This window comes from Ceratotherium simum, chromosome 6 (genome assembly GCF_057802395.1).
Source record: "Ceratotherium simum simum isolate JZ-2026a chromosome 6, ASM5780239v1, whole genome shotgun sequence".
NCBI classification, from domain to species: Eukaryota; Metazoa; Chordata; class Mammalia; order Perissodactyla; family Rhinocerotidae; genus Ceratotherium; species Ceratotherium simum.
This window is the reverse complement of record NC_141905.1, coordinates 9,231,434-9,251,084: the sequence shown is the minus strand read 5'-3', so window position 1 is coordinate 9,251,084 and position 19,651 is coordinate 9,231,434. Positions and strand designations below refer to the sequence as shown.

At 39.7% G+C, this 19,651-nt stretch overlaps 1 protein-coding gene across 1 annotated transcript in view; it reads right to left on the bottom strand.

Annotated features, from left to right (window-relative positions):
• MARCHF8 (membrane associated ring-CH-type finger 8) overlaps positions 1–10,400 on the bottom strand; it is a 134,654-nt gene extending 124,254 nt beyond the window's left edge. The window contains 1 exon segment of the mRNA XM_087431851.1: positions 9,893–10,400. The gene's annotated coding sequence lies outside the window, so the exon portion shown is untranslated.
• Positions 10,401–19,651: the final 9,251 nt, after the last annotated feature.

The following is a 19,651-nucleotide window of genomic DNA, read 5'->3' as shown; positions in this document are numbered from 1 at the left end:
CAACTAGGCATCCTTCAGTAGGTGAATGATTAAACAAATTTTGGTACATCCATAGCACGGAATACTACTCAGCAATAAAAAAGGAATAAAAAGGAACTATCTGGACATGCAACAACCAGGATGAATCTCCAGAGAATTACGCTGAGTAAAAGAAGCCAATCCAAAAACGTCACATAATGTATGATTCCATTTATATAACATCCTTGAAAAGACAAAATTATAGAAATGAGGGAACAGATTAATGGTTGCCAGAGGTTAAGAAGGCAGTGGGTGCAGGGAGAAGCGGGTGTGGCTATAAAAGGGGAACATGAGGGATCCCTGTGGTGACAGAAATATTCCGCATCTTGACTATAACAATGTCAGTGTCAGTGTCCTGGTCTTGATATTGTACTTTAATTTTGCAAGATGTTAACTTTGGGGGAAACTGGATAAAGCTTAAACAGGATCCCTCTGCATTATTTCTTACAACTGCATATGAACCTACAGTTATCTAAAAATGGAAAATTTAATTTAAAAAAAAAGGAAAGAAAACAGATATAAATCACAAGGCCACAAATGAGAAAGGGCACCCAAGCAGACAAAAATGATTTCAACATGTTTTTTGAAGAGAGAAAATATGAAAATAGTAATTAATTTAGCAAGGTGGAGAAACCGACAATAGAAAATACACGAAATGAGGAATTAAGATACAAAACGAGCTAATTTGCCTACAGGACACCAAGGGGCTCAGGCCTCAGGTTATGAGTAGTAGTAAACTTCTGGCTAAAAAACAGACATAAAAGTGTACGAATAAAACAACTGGTCTCTTGTCCACCTCCTCAAGCAGAAACTGCTACCAGAAGTGAGGTGCTGTCATAAAAAAAACCTGAACAAGTTGCATTTGCTTGGTCATCACTCTGTAGGCAATGAGGAACTTTATATTAAGCGAACGAAAAGATGATGATCCACTTTATGCAGTGGAAAATAATTAGAAAATCTGCTGATGGCTCCAATTCAGAAGGCAAACCACACACCTGATGAACTAAGTTTTACGGGGAAAAAAAACTGGAAAGTGAAACTTTATAGTAGTGTGTGTTGGTTACTACTAGCTGTTTCTAGCAAAGTATTAAAAGAAAAGAAATAAGCTCCGAGAAGATCAGATTATAGTGTGACTTTATAGATGGCTTCCACTGAGACAAGATAGAGGTGCAGGATCAAGAAAGCAGAAGAGTAAAGCAGATTTGAGAACTACGTCTCAAAAATAAGTTTGGTTATTAGCACTCTGAATTGACTGGAAGCAAATGGATAAGAAGTCTGCTAATTCCAATACATTTCTGAAGGAAATGTATTGGCAGAAAAACCATGAGCGGAGATTAAGAATGTCTGACTGTTCAAGACTAAAAACAATCTCTGGGAGTCCAACCTTCCACAAATAGGCAAACTTCACGGTACCCAAGGAGAGCATGCTCTCAACATCAATTTTGGATGTGGGATGTGGCCAAATAAGACAATGGAAAAAGAAGAACCTCCTAGAGGTTGGTCCCTGGGGCCATGGAGAAGAAAGGATGTGAAAGTTTCTCCCAAGGAAAAAATCAGAGTCGCATCAACAAACATTCTTTCCTTCCAGAGAGGGGAACCTTCCTTTAGTCTGTCCATAAAGATTAAAGAACTGCTACAGAAGAGTGACTACTGTGTCTCTATGCTTCACCTTCCAAATGAGATTGTTTACTAGTCATGTTTCGTTCTTATTATAATACTGGGGGGTGGGGGATACATAATGTGTCTTCTTAGTTCACTGGAACAAGAAAGGCTGATGTGGACCTGATAGACATCCAGGCATCACTCAGAGATCCTGTACTTTGAACTGAAGGCAATGACTGAATGCATAGGGGGTTAGTGTCCTCTAGATGTGGAAAGAAGAACGAAACAGTTTGGGGATCAGAATGGCCAGCTGAAGCAGAATCAGTGCTACTTATCCACTATACAGTTTCCTGTTCCTGGGCAAATCAGAAGACTGTATTTTCCAGCCTCTTGCAATTATGTTAGAGGCCATGTGACTAATTCCTGGCCAATATAATATGGGAGAGTCAAGTCAGACACTTTCAGGCCTGTTCTTTAAAAACACTCACTGAGATCCTCCTAACAGCTCTCTCTTCCACTGCCATCTTGGAGGCCAGATGGCATGGCTACAGATGGAGGAGTTACATCCACTTGTGTCAGATTTTGCATGACAATAAATATTTTGTTGTTGCTATTGTTGTTGTTACCACAGCATAGCACAGCGCAGTGCTTTCAAAATTTTGGGTGCATATAAATCATCTTGTTCTGATGCAGGAGGTCTGGGATGTGGCCTGAGATTCTACATTTCTATCAAGCACCAAGACGATACCAATGTGGCTGGCCTATGGAATACACTTTGAGCAACAAGAGCCTAAACTACCAAGCCTAATACACAGTGGGAGAACAGATGATTCTTTGGAGAAACTTAATGGCCCAGAGAAAAGGTCTTCCACACACTGAGCAGCAAGTCTAGAGAATTCAGGTTCACATTAAAGCAGGATGATGGAAAGCTCTAGGAGGAAAGACCTGCAGAAAAATATAGAGATTGATAGAAAAGATAATATTGTAGACAACATCGTAAAACTGAATAAAGGAAACCTCATTAAAATGGAGTGAGGAGGCCAGAAGGGGGAGCTCTCACACAGTACCCAGCACTACCACTTGAAGTCAATTACAGGAAAGATCATCAATTACAGACGCCAACTGAAGAGATGTACACTATATCCCCAACAAGAAATGGACTACCCCTGCAACTCAGCCAATGAGAAACCATCACTGCCCTGAACTCGCACTTTCCACCAATGGACTTTTGTTCAAAACAACCCCTCCCAACTTCCTCCTTTTTCCCTATAAAATAACACTCCTTTGCTTATGGGATTTGCCTATAGCTTTTGCTATAGCTTGCTTGTCCCGAATTGCAATTTCTCTGCTACTCCTGAATAAAACCATTTTGCTGGTAAAGTAACTGGCTGTTTTATTTATTTAAGACAACATTACAATAGACCATCTGGTAAAAATTAAGAATTTGTATATGAAAAGTTATATAGGTGAAAAAATTAGGTAATTTAACTTTAAAAAGACACATAAGAAAGGAAACGTAGTCACAGACTACTACTTGGCCCTGTCGTTGAACAACAGTTAAATGGTCACTGACTAAATACTCATTATTGATTTCAAAGAAAACAAGGCTATAACCATAGCTGGAATGGAGAAAAGGTAAGTGGGGAGTTTAAGACGCCCAAATCCTCAAAACAGGAAGACAATGCAATAACATCTAAAGTGGATAAATCATTCATAGTGGTAGAAGCATTAAGTTTTAGAACTACGGATGTAACTATCATAAGACATAAGAAAAGAGAAGTTGTGTCTGTTTTTCATTACAAGCCTTTATATTCACTATTTAAAATTGTGAACATAGTACTATCCAAGTACTATTTTGATAAAAACTTAAACATTAATTTTAAAATACAGAAAAATAGAGATTGGTAATAGATAATACGGGCAAGGGAATGGAAGAAAGCGTACCTAAACATTATTAGAAGTGTGGATTGTAATAAAAATTGGGACAACAATTGCCACTACCTGATTTAAATCCCCTGTGACCAGATAATTCTACTTTTAGGACTCCATACTATACTAATTTTCCCACAAATTGCTCAAAGACACATATACAAGATCAGTCACTGCAACACTGTTATAAAAGAGAAAAACCAGAGCACACTAAATATCCACTAGTAGGGGAAGAGCTGAATGAGTTATGAATATACATGCACACCTGATTTCAGCCTTCTAAGACCCAGAGCAGGTAACACAGGCAAACCTACCACACTTCTGACCTATAGAACTATGAGATAATAAATTAGTGTTGTTTTAAGCCTCTAACTTGGCGGTAATTTGTTACAGAGCAATAGAAAACAAATACTTGACAAGTTGAAGAAATGCATAACCCTAAAACTCAGCAGCTATACTCCTAACTATATACCCAGTATTTACTATATTTATTTATAGTGTAATTTTGGAAAGTTTTCACAAAAGTATATGTAGTGTAACCACTATCCAATCAAAACTCACACAGAACATTTCCATCACCACAAAAAGTTCCCTCTTGCCCCTCTGCAGCCTATTCGCCCCACCTCTGACCCCAGGCGATCATAATCTGCTTTATTATAGGTTAGTTTTGTTGGCTCTGGGATGAATGTGAATGGAATTATACAGTATGTATTCTTTTGCGTCTGGCTTCTTTTGCTCAGTATAATGTTTTTTAATTTCATGCCATGACATTATTCACTGCTGAGTAGTTCCACTGTATACTTGCTGACAGACATTTGGGCTATTTCCCATTTTGATCTCTGAACATTGGGGTATAAGTCATTTGTGACATAAGTTTTTATTTTATAATCAGGGATGGAATTGCTGGGTCATAAAGTAAGTGTATGTTTAAGTTAACAGGAAAATGCCAAACTGTTTTCCAAAGTGTCCGTATCATTAATAGACTCCTACTAGCAGTTTATGTAAGTTCTGGTTGCTCTACATCCTCAGCAACACTTGATGTTGTCAATCTTTTCAATTTTAACCATTCTTATATGCAAAGAGTTGTTTATAATTTTGATTTACATTTCTCTAAATGATTAAATTCGTTGATAACTTTAAATGTGCCTACTGAAAATTCAAATATCTTCTTTTGTGAAGTGTCTGTCCAAATCTTTTATCAATTTTGTGATTTGGGTTCTCTGCCTTCTTATTAATGATTTATAAAGGTTCTTTGTATACACTGGATAAAGGTCCTTTGTCAGATATATGAATTGCAAATATTTGTTCCCAATCTGTAGCATATCTTTTCCTTTTCTTAACAGTGCCTTTTAAAGTGCACAAGTTTTACATTTTTATTAAGTCTAATTTAAGGTTTTAACTATTTTACAATTAGTGCTTTTTGTATCATGTATAAGACTGAATGCCTTCCCCCTCAGACTGGGAACAAAACATGAATGTCTGCTTACCATTTCTGTCATATCAGTGGATTTGAGGTCCTAAGCAGTCCAGTAAGGGAAAGAAAGGAAGGAAGGAAAGAAAAAGGAGGGACAGAGGGCGAGTGGATGAGCAGAAGGAAAGAAAGCACAGAGGGAAGGAAGAGAGGGCATACTGATTAGAAAGAACTACAATTGTCTTTATTCAATGGTTGTATGCGTAGAAAATCCAAAAAAACTAACCAAAAGACTATTAGAAGTAATAAGTGAATTTAGAAAGGCTACAAGATACAAAGGTAATATACATAATCAACTGTATGTCTACATATTAACAATGAACAAGTAGAAAACGATTTTTTTTTGGTGGGGAAGATTGGCCCTGAGCTAACATTCGTTGCCAATCTTCCTCTTTTTGCTTGAGGAAGATTGTCCCTGAGCTAATATCTGTGCCAGTCTTCCTCTATCTTATATGTGGGGCGCAGACGAACCCCAGGCCGCTGAAGCAGAGCGTGCAAACTTAACCACTACGCAACCAGGCCAGCCCCAGAAAATGATTTTTTACATCCCATTTATAATAACATCAAAAAACATAAAATATTAAAATATAAATTTGACAAAATATGTGTAGGACCTGTACACTACACAACTAAAAAAACATGTTGCAAAAAATTAAAGAATTAAATAAATGGAGAGATAGATCTCATTCACAGATTGCAAGATTCAGTGTTAAGAAAGCAATTTTCCACAAATTGATCTAGAGGATCAAGGCAATCCAAATTGAAATCCCAATAAGTTTTCTGAAACTAAAAAGCTGATTTTAAACTATTTATGAAAATACAAAGGACCTTTGAAAATAAAGAACAAAGTTGGAGGATTTATACTAACCGATTTCAAACCATGTATAAAGCTACAGTAAGAAAGACAGTATGGTACTGACATAAGGATAGACATACAAATTAACAGAAGAAAAAGTCCAGAAATAGACCCACACATTTATCACAGTTGATTTCCAACAAAAATGCTAAGTAATTCAATGGGCAAAGGATAGAAAAAGGACAGGAAATTCAATAGGGAGAGGATAATCTTTCAATAAATGAGACCAAAATAACTGTGCATCCAAAAAGGAAAATAATGAACCTAAACCCATACCTCACCCCACACACCCTATGAGCCCCTAACACTAGATCATAGACCTAAATATGAGAACTAAAACTATAAAACTTTTAGAAAACACAGGAGGAAACTTCTATGGTTTGCTTTTTTCATACAACAATATTTTGGATATCTTTGTTAATATATATACATCTTTTGCATTTTTTAAAAAGGTAAGAAAAAGGACAGAGACAACTCTTAAAACTTTTGAAACAAGTCTTCATTTTTAAAATCAAATTTCAAAACTGTCAGTTCATTATCCATACAGTTATACAATCTTTCTTCAAACGAAATAAAGAAATATTCAAAGGAAAAGAACAAAAATCTTTTTTAATCTCCTTTCATATGGTTTCAGTAAGAGGAGGCTGCCTTCTAGGGAACTGCAGTTTGCCTCAATAATTATTTGTTTTTTGTTTTCTTTCCTGAGGAAGATTCACTCTGAGCTAACATCTGTGCCTATCTTCCTCTATTCTGTATGTGGGCTACCACCAGAGCATGGCTGACGAGTGGTGTAGGTCCACGCCTGGGATCCGAACCCACGAACCCTGGCCGCCAAAGCAGAGCATGCCAAACTTACCCACTATGCCACAGGGCCGGCCCTCAATAATTATTTTTGAGTGCCTTTGCTAAAGCCATAAAAAATAACATAAATCTGCCTAAGATATATTATAATAACAACTTTATTATAATAACAACCTAATTATAAGTGTAAAAAGTCATAGAAAAAAATCCACATAGCATGATGCCATTTATATAAAGTTCAAAAACATGCAAAAGTAAACAATGTTTTTTGGGGATGTATACATATAAAGTAAGATTATCAAGAAAAGCAAAGAAATGGTAGACGTATAATTCAGTATGGTGGTTACTTCTGAGGGGAAGGATGGGGAGTCTAATCAGGAAGGGGCACACAAGTTTCAATGGTATGGGTAATATTCTATTTTTTGAGCTTTATATATGCAAATTACACATTTTTGTACATGTGAAGTATTTCATAAACGTTTTTGCAAAGAGCTACATTGACATCTGAAGGTGTTTCTAATATACACACTGAAGTTGTTCCATCCCAATATAATTAACACAGATGAGAAGCATCATAGTGAACCAAAAACTACATGGAAACAATATTATCAACCATTTCTAACCCAAGAAAGCATATGCTTTGTAGAACTGAGAATATGGATTCCCTGACCTTTCCTGCTTCTTCCCACCTTTCTGTAAACCTGGCTTCCTGACACCACCTTTACCACTATGATCTGGATTAAATACCACTACCTCCAAAACATTCTGCCACTCAATCTGTCAACTTGATGGGCACTCATCCTCCTCTCAATTTCCACAACATTCGTATCACTTCCAGACCCTCATCACATTATCCTTGCATTGCACGTGATTTAACTCCTCTATCAGAGATAAGCATGTGAAGAACTACAACACTGATCACATCAGCCTGGCTCACAGAAGGCACTCAGTTTTGCTGACTACTGAATGAACAAATGAATTAGAAAATTCAGGCAATTCAGAGTGAGTTAAGAAACTGGATCTGGCCTAGTTAAAAAAATTCTCCAAAATGAGGAATTAGAAATTATACTCCTTGAAAAAGAATTTCAACATTGAAACTCTTCAAAATATAGCAAAGACATGATTGATAACAGTCAGTTAAAATATAAAACATTAAAGTGCGGGCTGGCCCCGTGGCTTAGCGGTTAAGTGAGTGCTTCTCCGGCCATGCTGAGGCCGCGTCCCACATACAGCAACTAGAAGGATGTGCAGCTATGACATACAACTATCTACTGGGGCTTTGGGGGGAAAATAAATAAATAAATAAAATCTTTAAAAAATAAAAAAAAAATAAAAAAAAAAAAATAAAACATTACAGTGCACACACTGATCGTTTTCCATATTCACAGGGGGCCGAATCAAAAGGCATAAGAACTTTCTGAAAGATTATTTACCATAAGAACAGTCCACTGCTTTAGAAAATGTCTTGAAGTCAATCACAAAACTGGAGAACAAGTAGGGTTGTAAAGTATCTTTTATTGGGGGAAAAAAAGTGTATGCCATTTCAAGACTGAAATGTATTACTTTTAGAAATTTGGGCAACTTCTTTTTTTTTTGCTTTCAGATATTTAAATTGCTAACCACCAAAAGTACAAATCTAAGCATTATGTGATTATGGCAGAAAAAGAACTGCTACATGGGGGGGGGGGGCACAGAGAGAGACCACTATTCCTCAAGAACTAGACACTACTACTGATAATAGGGGGGCCTGACCTGTTGAATCAATTCATTCCCATCTATGCATCTATAATTTCATCCTAGAGCTAATTTAAAGGAGACAAAATGTTGGAGCTAGGGTTGCCAGATATAGCAATAAAATATAGCAAGCCCAGTTAAATTTGAATTTCAGATAAACAATTTTTTTTAGTAAAGCATGCCCTACGCAATATTTATACTAAAAACGTATTCACTGTTTATATGAAATTCCAGTTTAACTGGATGTCCTGTATTTTACTTGGCAACCCTAACTGAAGCCAAAAGATGGAGCAGTAATCAATCCAATTTCCTCACTTTGTAGCAGAAACAGAGACTCGAGGAAGGGAAGTGACTTGCCCAAACCTAAACCAAAGATCAAGGAAGCGAGTTTGTTTTGAAAAGAGAAAACATATTCCACTCGGTCACCTTGGGTTCCACTCATAGTTCATTCAACCTCCAATTATGGCTCACCTTACAGAAGCACCAAGCGGACAAGCTATAAAAGGGTATAGTTTTCCTCTTTCAATATCAAACTTGAAGTTTCAGAAAATCTCTGATCTACTCTGGTCTTCAAAAACAACAAATTAGGAAAATAAGCATTTCTCTTAACTTAAAAAAAAAAAATCCTCCTGATAATTTTTTTGGCCTACACACCACCACCTCATTCTGCTTATATGTCCACTCACTATGTGAAACAGGACCTCCTTTTCTCCTAAACCCAGTTTTCTCAAAATCCAAAATTCTCTTGCTTCAGAATCTGGCGGACGTTCACATTACTCCATGACCCTAAAGATTTAGTTCATACTCTCTCCCCACTCTCATATTTTTCAGAGGAAATGTCCTAATCCATTCAGTTGGTCTCAAATAAAAGTCTTGCAACAAGTCTTCCACTGTCATTCTGTGCCTGAGCAACTGAACAGCCCTGAGGCATGTGGTCTCGCTGCTATCAACATACTCGTACTTCCCCTGAGACTGGGGTGCAAGAAAAGATGAAAAGAGAAAGGTCTTTATAGGAAATTTGGGCGCCTTTTTCCAGTACATATGAGAAATATAGTAAATGTCTCTCTAACTGCATGACATACAATCAGACAAAATCAAAGGAAAAATAAAGAAAATTCTACATACGCAAAGGATGCATATTCCGAATCTCACCAAATTAACACACAAAACACGTCCTCCACTCCGTAACACCACTTCCCAACCTGTGCTCTCTGCGGGCCCTTAAGGGTAAGCGGGGAGGGGGGCGGAGGGAGGCAGATAAAGGTTTCGTTTTTCTCTTTTTTTACAAAGCGGGCTTCCAGATAAGGTTTTAAGAAAAAAGGTTCCGATGCATTTAAAAAGCCTGAAAAAACAGGAATGGAAACCATTATGACTCTCTCTACTATGTTTTCTATTAAAAACTTCACCCCGGGGAACAAGAATCCAAATCGTGTCAGATGAAGAGACACACAGAAACTTGGCAATTAAGATACAATCTCTACCTATGCTTTCCCTGCTGCAGCTCCAGTGTCTGCAGATCTCTCTCGAGATCAGCCACGTCAGAAGTGGAAGGTCCTCGCAGGTCACCCAGTCCCGACTGTCATTTTACAGAAGCGGAAACTCAGGCCACGGGCGAGGGCTGACTGGCCCAAGGTCTCGCAGCCCGAGAGGGCAGGATTCGACGGGGACTCCACGCCGGCCGCCCAGGGCCCTCAGCGCCCAACGGAGGCTGCTGCGGCCCCGGGGGTGGCCCAGCTCCAAGAGCAGCCTGGAGCACCGGGGCGGACGGGCCCACGGCCCGGGGTCGCTGCCGCTTTTCGGCCGGCTCCGCGCCGGGCCCCCGGCCCAGGGCGGAGCGGAACCCGGGCCTCGGCGGCCGCCCCCGCCCAGCCCACTTGTCGCGGACCGCAAGCCAGCAGCCACACCCCCGGCCGGGGGTTCGGGGGGCTTCGGCGGCGGCCGGCGACAGCGGCTGCGCGCGGCGTGGGGACTGCCCGTCCCGAGGCCACAGGAGTTACCTCAGGTGGGCGCGGAGCTCGCGGCTTAGCCGCCCCGGCCCGCCGGGCGCATGCCGGAGACGCGGACGCAGCAGGGCCGCAGCGCCGCAGCTCCGCCGCCGTGGAGCCTGTTTGCGCCCTCCGCCAGATGAAGCTGACTGGCCCGTCACGTGACGCGCGCGTCACGTGCTCGCTCGGGGGTTGGGCGGAGGCGTTGCCCTGCGACGACGGCGCGCTAGGGGAGGGACCGCGGCGGCGCGGCGGGGGCCTTCTGCGCTCACACGTCTCGGCGGTGCGGAAGGAAGAGCCGCCGCAGCTTGCCCAATCTGGGTGAGGAAGGGGAAAGTCTCCCGCCACCCCGGCTTCGTCCATTAGTGACCGCCGAGTTTGACCGCATATATTATTAGGGGTTTGGAAGCAGAAGGGAACTTGGTCTGGCCTTGCGATGTTGAACTTGGAGAAAAAAAATGGGAAATACTCCGTTACCGAAAGCTAGCACACGAAGGGAGAGCAGGTGAATAAGCAATAATAGTTTGTTTGCCTTAACGAACACTTTTGTTTGCTCTAGCTCTCTAATCTGGAGTGAATGGCTGTGGCCACAGCCTACCTCCGCATCCACATCCCACTGTGAGGAAGGACTTCCAACTTTTCTTTTACATTATATTTTATTATAATTTGCAAGGAAATTAGTCTTTGTACGTATAAATACAAACAAATCTAAGTGAATATTTGATTCAGCGTCCAGCTTTTGTCCACATCAAACTTTCCTGATCATAGCTCTGTCACTTTGTTTTTAATGACTATTTCCTCCAAGTCCAGTTTTCCTAGATCAAACTTTGCAGAAGTAAAGATTCAACCACTGCCAATTTCTCCCATAATATTCATTATAAATTGCTTAAAAGACTAATAGTTTGTATTATTTGTTAGTAAATTCATGAGTGAATTGTGAGCAAATACCCTCAAATATTCCAGAATTGTTCTGTTGTCCAGGAGTGATGTGTTGGATAATAAAGTTCCTCCATACAATTCTGATCACTTTGCATACTTGGCTAAGAGCAAATTGACAAGGTCAAAATAGTGGGTTGAAAATATCCTCCAGGACATTTTTTTTTTCATTTCTATAACACACCTAGAATGCAACATTACAAAGAGTAAAAAATACAGTGATACTTTTGTCCATTCTCATCTTTTACTATGGAAAATAGGCAAGGTAAGTTGCCACAACCTAATTGACTTTTTCTGCTGCTTCTGGCAGCAGATGTTTCATGAAGGCAAGAACAATATCTTCCATTGGTATACCTTATGCCTAGACCATGCCTGGGAAGCTAAAAAGTTGGTTGATCTGTGGATGTGGAATCCTGCCATCCTTCTGTGGGAAGTGGCAAAGACCTTTGGTAGATCCAGAGGGATCTGTGAGTTAGTCAGTACTCATGGAGGCAATGCTAGAGTGAGGCCTGGCTCAGCCATTACTATCTAGGCAATTTACTTAACCTTTCTGAGCCTCTTTCTTCATCTATCTAAAAGAAATATCTGCTTAATAGAATAGTTATGAAGATGAAATGAAATAATGCTGGCACAACACTTTAAAGTGCCCAACACACACAGTGCTCAATAAATGTTAACCATATATGGCCTTTGGCAAGAGGGTATTGGAGATGTTTCAGGTTCAGTTCCAGACAACTGCAATAAAGTGAATATTGCAATAAAACAAGTCACACAAATTTTTTGGTTTCCCAGTGCATATAAAAGTTATGTTTATACTATACTATAGTCTATTAAGTGTGCAATAGCGTTATGTCTAACAAAAACAATATACATACCTTAATTAAAAAATACTTTATTGCTAAAAAATGCAAACCACCATCTGAGCCTTCAGTGAGTTGTTATCTATCTGTTGGTGGAGGGTCTTGTAAAAAACACAATATCTGGGAAATGCAATAAAGTGAAGAGCAATGAGACGAACTAGGCCTGTGGTAGTCTAGGAGTTCAGAGTCCTGAGGGAAAGGGAGCTGACAAGTCGAATGTGTCCAGGTCCTGGATCTGGATTCTGGCCACCTGGACTGGAGTTGAGGGTAGGACTGCCAGCAAGGAAGCTAAGCACAACTGGAAAGTCTTTGCCTTTAGAATGGAAGGCTGCTAATAAGGGAATTGCTCATAGGTGACCAGCTGCTCACTCCAAGGGGAGTACTAGCCTTGTGGCAGCAGGTTAATTCCAAACCCTGTTTGTGGTGATGAGGACTCCTAATATACTACCTTTCCATTGCCTCAGCCCACGTAAGGAAATTGCTTGCCCTCTCCTAGAGTTTGTGGGAAAGAAAGAAGTCAGGCCTGAGCCAAGTGACCAGTGTTACCCCAAGAGCCATTCAAACCTGACTGTCCACCAAATGCCTAAACATATCTAACGATTTCTAGTTTTTTTGTTTGGGTTTCACTGCAAACAACAAAATGCATTGGTATGTATGAGAAGATATACTGCAAATGTATAGAACTCTATAATGGCATTCCATCTAACACAGTGGATGTACTAGTGTTCCCACTAGAATGATGAATGTTAGGAATAATGCGGGACCTGCAAACAAAAAAAGAGGTGAACAATAGCCTACTAAGGTGCTGCCAAGCTATGATGTGGTAGAGCCAGCTTTGAATGTATGTTTTCTGATTCTAAGTCTAAGTACTTTTTCCTTTTTATTAATAATCATAAAAATGTTGTTTCACTATATTTCTTTATTCTTTCTTGATTTTGGCCTTCCTATGGTATTAGTGCTGACAATTTTCCTTCACATAGTGTTTGGTATATTTCAAAAGTAGAGCCAACAGGATTTGCAGATTGATTAGAGGTGGATGTGAAAGAACAGAGTGCAGGATGACTGTGAGGTTTTGGCCTATACAACCAAAAGAATGGAATTGTCATTTAGATGGAGAAGAAGGAATATATACTATATTTTGGGGGAGGAAATCAAGAATTTGATTTTGGACGTGCTAAATTCTATATGCCTATTAGATATCCAAATGGAGATGTATAGTTAGCAACTGGATGGAAGACACTGGAATTTCGAGGAGAGAGATAGAGATATACATTGATTAGCCATTGGTATTTAAAGCCACAGGATCTCTGAGGTCACACAGAGCAGTAACTTTCATAGCTCTGATCTCAACCCAGGACAAAATACGTTTTACACACTGACCAAATACATGTACATAACTTTAAAGTTTCAAGAAGCAGATTTACCCTGCTTGTGTGTAATGCTCTATTTTCTCTTCTCTTCTATTTTGTTGCCTTTTTAAAAACTTCTCCTCCCAACTCAATTGATTTTTTAACCGAGTAATGGTTGTGACCTACAGTTCGAAAATCACTGAAAGTCACTGACCTAGGACATGAATTGCATAATTGCAGGGGTAAAAAAAGATCCAAAGGCTAGTCATGTGGCACTGTAGAGTAAGACTAGCAAAGAAAATTTAGTAGAAGCAGTGAGAGGTAAGAGCAGAAACAAAACAGAAGAGTCCTAAAAGCTAAGGGAAGAAAATGTTTCAGGGAGAAGGAAATGCCTAAGCGTGTCATTTGCTACTGAGATGTGGAGTAAAATGAGAATCCACTTTGGATTCAGCAGCGTACACATCACTGAGACCTTGAGAACAGAGCAATTAGAATAAAGCGGTAGGGATGCAAGGCTGAGCGTAGAGATGGCAGATGGTGACAGCAAGTAGATCTATTTCCTTCTGCTGTGAAGAGGAGCAGAGGAATGGGGCAACAACAGGCAAGAGGGGTCTTCAGGTTTTCTGTTTAAATATTTACACGCTAATAGAGATGCTCCGGTGATGCGGAAATACCGATGCAGAAGAGAGTGACAACTGTAGGAAGGACATCCTTGATTGGCTGGTGGGTCATCCATAGGGAGGTGAATAAGGGGAGGGGGCAGGCACAGACACAGCTGGCTTGGCAGATTTGTTGTTAGATGCATGTGGAATTTCTTTTCTGATTGTTCATAGTTTAATAAAATAAGAAGGTGAGAGTGAGGAGAGGGTTTGAGGAGAGAGGGGGTGAAGCTCATTCAGGAGAGTGCTACATTCCAGCCCCAGCCCCAGCCCCAGCCCCAGGATTTCCCACATGGGTGATTGTGTGCATATCTTTCTGTCTCCAGACTTCCATTCTTGCCTCCTACAGTCTTTTTTCTACACAATCACCAGAGTGATTTTTCAAAACTTAAGTATGAAAATGTAAACCCCCAATATTTTCCCAATTCAGAATAAAAGCCCAAGTTCCTGCCTATGAAGTCCTCGATGATGTAGCCCCTTATTTCCCCTTGTGCCCCTCACGTGCTTTGCTCCAGCCACCTGGTTTCTTTGCTATTTCTTGGTTTTTTCGGGCATAGAACACTTTCTCCCAGGTCCTCACTTCCTTTGTGACTTTACTTACATGTAACTTTCTCATAGTGGCTGTCTTTGACCACCCTTTCTGAAACAACCCTTCTATCTATGTCACCCTACTCTGCTCGGTTTTTGTTCTTAGCACTTATTACCATCTGTGGCAGAGACATTTACAGCTCATTAAACATCCATTCCCCACCCCGATAACTGTTGCACGTGACTAGCTCTGACCGATGGGCTGTGAGCAGAAGGGCGCATATACACTTCTAAGCAAAAGCATTTAAGAGCCAAAATGCAACCCTTCAGCTCTCTCTTCCCCTGCTGCAGCAATCTTGGAGACCACATGTTGCATTGGCAAATCCACACCATGGAAATAGCCTGAATCACTGAGTTGTTCCATCAGGCAGCTGCCATGAGAAGTTGCCTGGCCTACTGGATTTTGCATGAGTGAGGAATAAACTTTATTGTGTTAAACCACTGAGCTTTTGTGGTTAATTTGTTACCATAGCATAATATAGCATTTGTTATGGTCTGAATTATGTCTCCCAAAAATTTATATGTTGAAATCCAAAGCCCCAGTACCTCAAAATGTGACTGTTTTGAAGATAGGCCCTTTAAAAAGGTAATTAATGGGGCCAGCCTGGTGGCGTAGTGCTTAAGTTTCCATGTGTCTTGACATGAGTGCAGCCATGTTTGGCTGTTCCATTAACCTACAGCCACCAGCACACAAAGAAATATAAAGCTGCTTTCTGTGTGGTGGGAACTGGCCTTTTTCCTGGGAACTGGCCTTTCTCCCACAGAGATAGTTACAATTTGTAAAAATTTCAAGGTCCTTTGGGCATCATAGCCTGGGACAGACTGGCCATCTGTGCCGGGCTGGGACGATAACCAGGGTAAACAATGCACGTACACAACTACTGGGCTGGGACGATAGCCAGGGGTCTCAGTGCACATACGCCACTGATAACCATTTGTGCATGGGAACACCGAATGCTTGCTCTGTAAACTCTGTAACTGCTTATATAAACTGCTGGAAACTGAGGCCTGGTGAGAGTTCCACTTGTGGAAGGGACACCTTGCCCAGGACGTGTGATCCCAGCTGTGTTGATTGACAGGACTCTCCCAGCAGTGGGGCATGGATGTTGTGAGTAACCGATCTGATGTGTTCTCTTTTCAGTCAACCTGGTGTTTCTCTTTTCGGTTGATTTGTGTCATTTCCCTTCAGTCGACCTGGTGTTTCCCTTTCCGATCGATCTGATGTTTTTCCCTCTTATTATATGACCTATTTGAATCTTCCGCTATCTCAGCCAATCTGGTGTTTCCCTTTCTGATGGAGCTGGTGTTTTTCCCTCTTATTATTTGACCTATTCGGATCTGTTTGGGGACTATCACCTTTACTGTCCTCTATATAATAAAATATACCTTCAGTCCATTTGTTTGGAGTGGAAAGTTTCTTTTACGTCTCTGATCGAATCCTTGAACCTCTCATAACAGTGTGCTCCACTTTGGCAGCCTGGGGTTCTCGGGTTTGGACTCCGGGCACGGACCCATGCACCACTCATCAAGCCATGCTGTGGCAGCATCTCATATGCAAAATAGAGGAAGATGGGCATAGATGTTAGCTCAGGGCTAATCCTCCTCAGCAAAAAGAGGAGGATTGGCAATGGATGTTAGCTCAGAGCCAGTCTTCCTCACTCACACACACACACACACACACAAAAAGGTGATTAAGGTAAAACGAGATCATTAGGGTGGGCTCTAATCCAATATGATTGATGTTTCAGGATAAGTGCAATTTTATACAATTTCCAATATTCACTATTTTTCTTTTCTTGATTTCCATTTTCTCTTTTCTTTTGGTTTTCTGAGTTCTTTTCCCACGTTTTAGATTAGATATAGTTTGTTTTTTTCTCTTTCTTGGTAACATAGACATTTCTGCCTTAAGTTATTTCTAGAAAAAAGAATATAGCACTATTTTCTAGTAATTACAGCTTTGACTGTGTTGTGAAAATTTTAATAATTACTGTTTATAAGTGTTAGTGTGCAAAATAATATATTCTAGGATTTTTAAATTTAAGTATGAAGAAGTTTTTAGTCTTCAATTATTGTTACAATTTAATGACAGCATTTTATAATACAGTAGTTCTAAGAATGTAGTGTTTAAATTTTCTTTTTCTATTTTACATGGATTTTCTTGCTCCTAAAGTGAAATTTTTATAGAAGAATCACATACTTGAGAAAATATATATTCCCTATTATTTGTCCCATTTTATTCTCTACAAAAATGTTAAATCCATCTTGTTTTTCACTGTTGACTTCTCCTGTTATGTCTAGTTAAGGCATTTACTACCTAGTCTATTACACTTCTTTTTGCATATATCTTTTTAAAGTTTATTTTACATAAACTATTTTTTGGAATTGTTATAGATTTAGATTTTTAATCTAAATAGTTTTAGATTTTGCATAAGATTTGCAGGTACTACAGAGTTCCCATATATGTCACACCCAGTTTCCCCTATGAATATTTTACTATAGTATATTAATATCCATGCTTTATTCAGATTTCCTTAGTTTTTACCTAATATCCCTTTTCTGTTCCACGATCCCATCCAGGATACATTACATTTAGTCATCACATGTCCTTAGGCTCCTCTTGGCTGTGATAGTTTCTCAGACTTTGTTTTTGATGACCTTGACAGTTTTGAGTACAAGTCAGCTATTTTGTAGAATGTCCCTCAGCTGGGAATTGTCTAATGTTTTTCTCATGGTTAGGGGTTGTGGGATTTTGAGAGGAAAATCACAGAGGTAAAGTGCCCTTCTCACTACATCATATCAAGAGTACATACTATCAGCATGACATATCACTGTTGATGTTGACCTTGATCACCTGGCTGAGGTAGTGTTTGTCAGGTTTCTCCACTGTAAAATTACTTTTTCCCCCTTTTCCATACTATACTCATTGGAAGGAAGTCACTAAGCACAGACCACAGTTGAGGCATGGGGAGTTATGCCCCTCCTCCTTGAGGAAGGATTATCTACAGAATTCTTCTGCATGAAAGACACGTCTCTTCTCTGTCATTTTTAAATTGATTTAATCATTTATATAAGTATAGACTCAGATATTTATTTTGTACTTTGAGTTATAACCCAATACTACTTTATTTTATTGCTCAAATTGTTCCAGGTTTGCCCATTGGAAGCTCTTTCAGTTGCCTGCCCTGTCCTTCTGACATATCCCACTATTTTATCTGACATATCTCACTATTTTAGATTTTCGGTGTGGGCTTTTGGGTTTTTTAGTACTTCTTTACTTTCTGGCTCTACAAGAAGTCTTATATATTTCCTGTCCCAGTCCTAGAATCAGCCATTTCTCCAAGGAAATATGGTATTGTCCTTTTATTGAAGTATGGTATTAGAAATCAAGATCTGGGTGCTAGGTGTGCTCTTTGCTACTAGAATGTTGTTGCTTCTAGGTCCTCTCAGCTGACACAGCAATGAAATAAATCCGTACAATTAAATATTATTCAGCAATAAAAAGAGATGAGCTAAAAGTGAAAGATTGGTGTAATATTTGTGTATATCTTTCTACTTCAGGTGTTTCCTACACAGCAAGATGTTGGATTTAATTTTTTGATTCTACCTGTAACTGTCTTTTCATGACTTGTCTATCAGTATTCATTCCATCCTTTATCAACCCTTTTCTTCCCTTAATGTCTTTGTTTTAAACATCTACTATAAGTACTTCTATAGGCAAACATTGGTTTCGGTAAAATAGGACTGAATATATTTAAATATTAAGAATGTGATTATAGGGGCAGGCCAGGTGGCGCAAGAGGTTAAGTGCAGGTGCTCTGCTGCGGCAGCCCGGGGTTCGCCAGTTCGGATCCTGGGCACGCACCAACGCACCGACTGGCAAGCCATGCTGTGGTGGCGTCCCATATAAAGTGGAGGAAGGTGGGCACGGATGTTAGCCCAGGGCCAGTCTTCCTCAGCAAAAAAAGAGGAGGATTGGCAGATGTTAGCACAGGGCTGATCTCCTCACCAAAAAAAAAAAAAAAAAAAAACAAGAGAGAATGTGATTATAACAAAAAAAGCTATATAGACTAAAATCTCAACCTTATTGTTTATTTCCTATTCTATGTATATAATAAAATGTTTGATTCTCTTCCTGAGCAGATATGAGCTTTTGGGCTGATCTACTATCCCTGCATTCTCTTCATTAGGATTTTGTCCTTTACATTTTCCTTCCACCCCAATAAACCTTAAATTCTCATCTCTTTTGGAATCTAATCATTCTTTTCAGCAGACACTATAGGTAGCTGACCCAATCTCCATTTCCAACCTTTTTCTTCCTTGCTTTAAACTGTTATAATGAAAAGGCTAAAACCTTGATCTCCCTGTTACTCTTGTAATAGGGTTCTGGTCAAAGTCTCTGAGCAGGGAATCCCTTCCTAAATAAAGAGGTAAAGCCCAACTGGGAAAAAATACATACGTATTTTCTCCTAGGCATTTCTCTCATCATTTCCCCCATGTTCCTACTAATTACCACTTGTTACTCTTTGAGAGGTTTCAACTTAAAGAGCAGTGGAGTAGATCAGGTGCCTCTGTTGCATACTTGCATAGCTCCACGTACTTTTCCTTTATAATATTTATCAAAATTATAATTAAATAATGACATGGTTAGTTGTTTCAAGTCTACCTGCATTGCAATGTAATCTCCATCTGTCTAGTTCACCTGTATTCCAAACAACTAATTACAATTCCTTGCACATGGGAGGCATTCAATAAATATTTGAATGAATGATTTTGCAAAAGAGGATTACCTGATAAAGCACTATCACCAAGTACAGAGAAATTAAGCAATACTTCTACTTTTATCCTTGGCCCCTACCCACGCTA